A 7,052-nucleotide genomic window follows, 5' to 3' on the forward strand; every position below is an offset into this window, starting at 1 on the left:
AGTTTGGCTAAATGGAGCCTGCTTTCAGATATTCTGCTAAATCTAGGTCCTGGGACTGTTCACCACTATGTCTCCCATAGAGCCAAATCACTAATTAGGGGACTCGATGTTTAGAAAATGGCAAGCTTGCAAGTTACTCCCAAATGCAAAATTTCCAATATTCTTAAAGCACTGCAGAGTCCGGGGTGGCAACTGCATCATAGGCTTTATTTGCCTTGAGAGTGCTGTCTTGTGAGCATTGCTCTTGATAAAAATAACTCTGCTCTAGGCCCTTTCAAGGAAGGGTCCCACTTCAATGCCCCAGCCCCAGCCCCAGCCCCAGCCCCAGCCCCAGCCCCAGCCCCAGCCCTTCAGTGCATGTCTGTCTGGCTTGCCTCGGATGCCTTAGCCTCATTAAGCATCATGCCTGGGCGAGTGCAGCAGCCAATGGGTTAATAAGGTTGGGCAGCCGCAGCCTGTCAGCAGCTGCTTAAGCAGCGGGTTAGGGAAGCTCCCTTGGTTGTCATCCTCTGCTGCTGAGTGATGGAGGGTCAGGATACAGCGGAAGTCTAGTCAGGCCACAACCTGTGCTCTCCGCTAAAGAAAAAAACAACGAGGTCTGTGCCCTGGGGCAACAAGTCCTCCGTGATACCGGGTTTAAGGGCAAAGTCAATGTAATTACAAGATGTGCGGGGTTGAAAGGAGGCCACAGAAAAAGCCCAGCACTGTCCTGACCATTCTCTAGTGTGGAAATTGAAGATTCCATAAGAACTAATCGTTTAAATAGTTATTGGAACTATGATTATACATGTCTTCATTAATGCTATTGCTCTAGTATTTCTTAACTGGTCACTTCTGACCTCTGAGATCATTTTAGGATAAACACCCACACACACATCTGTATAAATTACTAAAAATATATAGTGATTTTTAACCAAAATCCTATTTTCGAAGATGTAACAATTTTCAAACAAAAGGTAAATTTTTCATATTGTGGTTATTTGATAAACAAAGAACTTCCCTTCCTTTGATACAACATATAAATATGTGGGGGTTGGGGTTTTTGTTTTGTTTGTTTGTTTGTTTGTTTTGGGTTTGGTTTGGTTTGGTTTGGTTTGGTTTGGTTTGGTTTGGTTTGGTTTGGTTTGGTTTGGTTTGGTTTGAGACAGGGCTTTACTCTGTAGCCCAAGCTAGCCTCCTACACACAGCAATCTTTCACTGCCAGAGTACTGAGATCACAGACCCACACCACCAAGGCCATTTTGAACTTCAAATTGGCACCCTGAACCCTTGCATTTCCATCTTCCCCAGGCAAGGCATTCACTTGGGATCACGTGTGAAACCTCAAACCCGCCAAGGCTCAGCTGTAGTGCATCTGTGTAGGATCTGAGCGCTAACATTTCCGGATACCCGATCCGGGCCGGGCTGACGGAGGCGATCCTGTTTGGAGTGGTCCAGCACCAGGATGGCTCACTATGCTGCCTCTACCTCCTTCGCCCAGCTTCCCTCTGTAGGACATCAAACTTGCCCTGCCCTCGGGCTTTGGGACTCCTCTAAGATCCCTCCCAAGCTCTCTCATTCAGTTCCTCGACACTGGATGATTTCTCGTGACTGATAAAAACATGATTTCCCCCTAAATTCATGATTGAGCATCTACTTCTAGCCAAAACCTACCTCTCCCTTTAACCCCACTCCTGACCCCGTTCCAGTGTTCACCTAACAACTTAAAAAGCTAGCTAACAAAGTCGCCAGCTCTGTGTCCTTAGGCGTCCTTCAGTCTGCCCTTCTCACGTCTCACTCCAGCCTGGCAGCCAACCTTGTGAGCTCCTCTCAAAATGTCTCCAGAACCCAGTCATTTCTCACCTCAGCCAAATCCCTCCTGCCTCTTGACTCCATTATTATCTTAGCTCCCCGAGGGCTGCCTCACTGCCCCACCACTCACACAGAACATAAAGCGATCCTTTGAACTGCACACCGTTTCTCCTTGCTTCCCCGCTCCACCCCCACCTCTGCTCAGAACTCTCCCTACACGCTTCATAATAAAGCTCAGGGGTCTTACGCTATCACATCAGGTAAAATGGACCCAACATGGTCCCTTAGGCCTCCTGCCCAACGTGCTAGACATGTCCCCCTATACTTGCACTTGTCACCTGGCTTCTCTGCTTCTCCTTCCGTGCACCTGACCCTGCCTCAGGACCTTGGTACATGCTGTTTCTTCCACGTGAAATATTTCTGTGTTAGTTATTTGCAGGTGTCATGCCTCGAGTTGTCCACTTCTCTGCTCAGATGGAGAGAGGAAGATCTGTCTATGGACTGGCAACACTGAGTTCACAGGGCTCTGGGCACACATCTCTGGTGTGCATCTCTCTCTCCCCACCATGGCAGGGCTTTCCATGTGAGCCTGCACACAGCCTGAAATACAAGCTTCGCAGAGAAACTCCCTTCTCTGCACCGTTCTACTCCCAGCACCAGAAACTCCTGCCTGGCCTATCCCAGGAACCTGGCCCATGCTCACTGGTGATACGAATGAGCAGTGTTAACGTGATCTGTCAGAAATGACCCATGTTTTTTTCTCCTCTGGCAGTGGGTCTGTCGGTTTTGGTTTTGGTTTTTTCCCTAAGCATTAGCACAGCCTTGGTCTAAGTGCAGCAGGTTTGCAGTTCTCAGGAGAGTGAAGTGACTGATTTCCTATTTGATTAAGTAAAAATTATGCAAAAGACAACCCTTTGGTTGTTTGGTGCCTGAGAAACATCTTGTTGCACAACCCGAAGCAGAAAAGTTGCTGCTGAGCCTGTACATCAAGCTGATTGTGCACAGGCGGCCAGAGCACTGGACAAAGAATGTAAGATTTTAAACACTGAACAACTGAATAGAGTAATACTGCCTATGTACGATACTGCCATGATTAATTATCAAGCTTGGGACTTCTCACGCTTGATAAATACAAGAGGTAGCAAAGTCTAAGAGTCAGGTAAATGGGTCAGCATTGAAATAGCTTTCTAAAAGCAGGCTGCAGTTCAAAGTCACCATAGCCCTTGCACTGAAAACAAAAAAAAAAAAAAAACCATGTATTTGAGTTTAAAACAGCCTTTCTCTATGGCCTTCTACCTAACTCAGTTTAAATTAACTCATTGGGTTGGAAAGTGTATACTCTGAGCCCAGCCCTTAAGTGTAATGACATTGACAGTTGAACTGGGGACCATGTTGCATGTTTTGTACTGTTATTTGTTGGGCTGAAGCTTGCAATGAAAAGCAACTATTAAAGAAAAATAAATGTGTACAGAGATTAGAGTCCACATCTTGAAATGTCAGTAAATACAATATTTTTATGACAGATCATAAAGACTTGCAAAAGGCAGCCATATGTGTATCAAGCTCTTAATCCTCCTCGTTTTTTTTTCCTTTGGGGGGAAAAAAAACTTTCATTTTTCAATCTGAAGATAACAGCACTGAATGAGAACTTCCCTGCCATTCGGGGGAGAAATTCAGAGAAAACTCAGATGTCCTCCGTCCATGGGTTTCTCTCTTTCAGAGAGAAATAACAGGGATGCTCCTAGCCTCTCTGGGAATTGTCAGGTCACAGCACCCCGAGCAACAGAAAGATTGGAGAAAAAGAAATCAAGGCTAGAGCATTAGAGTCAGCTCCCGGGACTTTAATGCGCTGTTTCCCTACTTAGCAGGGCCTCTGGGCAGTCCGCAGGTGTACTTGCACAAATAGCACCATTAGCAGAATTTTACATGGCCAGGTCACTAGACTTCGATGCCAAAGAAGTCTTTAAAAACATTGTACAAATGGCAGTTTTTAGGCTATGTCCCTGACAGGCAGCCACTTCTGGGGAGTAGAAGTGATTCTTGACATAGCCACACACGGTCTGGGGCAGTTTATAGACAAAGAACAAAGACAAGAAAGGGTCTTTCTGCAAGCCACCCAGCACACTAAGGGTTCCAGAGTAGAATTAAAGCAACATCGGGCCAGCCGGGGACGTTCCCCAAGAGCTAGCACCTCTGCTTAAAAGTGACAAGGCAGCTAACGGTCATCGCCGACCTCCACAGTTCATGCATCAACCTACGCTCACTGCTTCTCCAGACATGTTGAAATTACATCTCAGGCATAGGCTTTCTTTTGTTCCAATGCCAGTCTGTAACAGATCTTTATGTGAACAAAGGCTCCTGTCTTTACAATAACCATCTTTCTTTAGAACAGGCATGTGATACACTTTTGGGATGCCAAACCACACAATGGAGAGAAACCAAATAATTCCAGTGAGGTTTGACGAGCCTTCAGCAAACCCTACAACAATTCTAGTCACCTGTCAATCAGGAAGTGTCGTATAAAGAACTGTGGGACACTGGCACTGTCTATTACCTGAGCCATTCTTTTAGGTTCACTTGAGACTTTAAAAAAAATATAGAATGAATGCATTCGATGATTGTTTGAATTGCTGCCGTGCGCTCTGTCATAAACGGCTTATGGATAACCATCAATTGCCGCCGCTCATCAGTCTAACAAGTTCAATGTAGTACTCAGAGCAAAGGATGACGATTTATTTAACAGCTCTTGGCAGGAAAATTTGTTGCATGCCACAACTTCACAAAGAACATTAAAATCAATGACAATTTATAAACCAAAGGCTGGGAATTATGCTTTGGATTCCCATAATTCATCAGAATAAAGCTGTCAGATACCTTTTATTATAAATTAATAGCCTGTTGTCGGAGGGCACCTCGGTACAGATGTTTTTATCAGTTTGGTACTGACATCTAGTGGACGATAAGATATATTCCCCTTGTCTTTCCTAAGCCCCAGGTTATCCATTTCCCAAAACACATTTATTGCTGCTACATCCGTTTTAAGAGTTTTATCATTCAAGAAATTGTATGTGAGTTTAAGAGTTGCACGTTTCCACTGAAGCAGATGCATTTTTTCATGAGTTTGGACTTTGAGTGTAAACACTTGACAATACGATTTAACATAATTTAAGGGCTACTTACACCTTTTATTTTTTAATTTGATTACACCTTTTATTTTTGAAAAGATCGATATCTTAATCCTTTTGGGGGCTACACTTCTACCTACTTACTGTTCTCCACTATTGAGCTGATTCTGCCAGGAGCGGTAAAGATGCTTCAGTGGTTACGAGCACAGGCTGCTCTTGCAGGAAGCCCCAGTTTGGTACCCCACGCCCGTGTGGTGACCTACATGCCTGTAACTCCAGCTCCAAGGGATCTGACACCATCTTCTGGCCTCTTAAGGAGCCTGTGGTACATATTCATATACTCGGGCACACACACATATACATAAAATACAGTTTTTAAAAATATATATGAATTTACTATAGTATGTAGATGCACTGAACCTCCAGCCCCAATGTTCTCATGAAGAAATGGAGATACAAAGGCTAAAATAAGCCCTTAAACTGTGTTTGGTTGAGATTTGGGAAACAATGTATTTACTATGAATTTCATCTCCGGTGACTCTATTAAAAAGGCTATCTAAATGCCTAGTTATGGACTTTTGTTTGTTGCCCAAGTATTTCAGGTTGATCTACACAGTACCCCTTGTGATTAATTCCATGCTCACTAGCATATTGAAAATTGAAAAAAATGCTAATGTAGACTGTCAAACTACTGGGTATACAGTCTTGGCAAAGGGCCATCCCGGAACATGCTAGGAACTTTCAAGGCTCTGGATAAGGGGTCCATCTGGGGACCTCCAGGTGTCCAGGACACCTGATCTGGGCTCATCCTGCCTGTTGTTTTTCTAGAGAGTCGGGGGCATGAAGGGAATGATCTTCAGTCTCTCCGAGTTCTCAGACCTATGCTGGAGAAGACCGAACAGAAAAGCGTTCACACCATGGGCCTGCTCCTGTGTGGTGCTGTACTTGAGCAATGCACATGAGAGGAACTGACAGGGTCAGAGCAAGGGTGGAAACCATTCTCCTGGTTTTCCAGACCTTACAGGAGACAGGAATGGCATCCTCTGGAGCCCACACCAAGTTGAAATTTTAATAACAAAGGAATGACATCTTTTTCGTATTCGATTGTTACTAGGGAAAATAACTAACAAAAATCAACCAAAGTCTAGTTTTAGGGAACCATAAAAGATGCTGAGGGCCGCATATGAAGCCTCTCGTGAGTTCTCCGAGGTTTATCGCATCCGTTTTTGGTTGCTTCAGAATCAGCTCGTTACGATGACTTCAGAAGGCAATGGTGCCATCATTACGAGGATTAGCAAACAGGCCCAAATCCAAATAGACACAAACTTGGGGAGTCCTTTATATCAAAGTGGAAGGGAGGCCTACATAAAATGTAAACCCTAAACTTTTTATGGAGTCGGGTTCAGAGTGTTCATGATTTGACTTAAGAAACTTGAAAGTCTCAGTTCCAACCTCCAGACCATTGTTTGTGTATCTTTGGGGATAAGAATTTACAAGTCATTAAGAGAAAGATAACGAAGCAATGTCTTATCAACTACCTTCTTGGTGGGTGGCTTTCTTATTACTAAGAGAGCTAGGCTACCTTCTGCTACCAGGAGTATTTAACTGTAGGTCTTCTTATGAAAGATATTGAGCTTGGAGAGATGGTTCAACTGTACTTAGTGTTTTCCCCCAAGATCCCAGCCCAAATTCGGGTTCAAATGGAAGAGCAGCAAGTGAAATACGACGCCCTGTTCTGGCCTCCGTGAAGTCATACATGCATGTGGCATTCACTCATACACACACAAAAACACATAAAAATTAAATGTAAAACATTGTTGCCACATTCATCTTTATCCATAGCATTCCCTTATTTTTTAAACATTTTTAAGTTCTTGCCTAACGCATTGGCTTATACAAACTACCTGAACATCTCAAAGATTCGCATTGGTGCAGAATTCCATATACACTGGACACACCTGCCACAGTTCATCCTGGATACCATGAACAGAGCTGGATCAAGCAGCCAAGGCCTGAGTAGAACAGGACTTTAGCTGTCATTCAGACAAATTCAGAAGGAAGGAAGAAAAGAAGGAAGAAGGAAGAAGGAAGGAAGGAAGGAAGGAAGGAAGGAAGGAAGGAAGGGGAAGGGAAGGG

The sequence above is a fragment of the Mus caroli genome, unplaced genomic scaffold, assembly GCF_978045245.1.
Source record: "Mus caroli unplaced genomic scaffold, Mus_caroli_1 scaffold_7, whole genome shotgun sequence".
NCBI classification, from domain to species: Eukaryota; Metazoa; Chordata; class Mammalia; order Rodentia; family Muridae; genus Mus; species Mus caroli.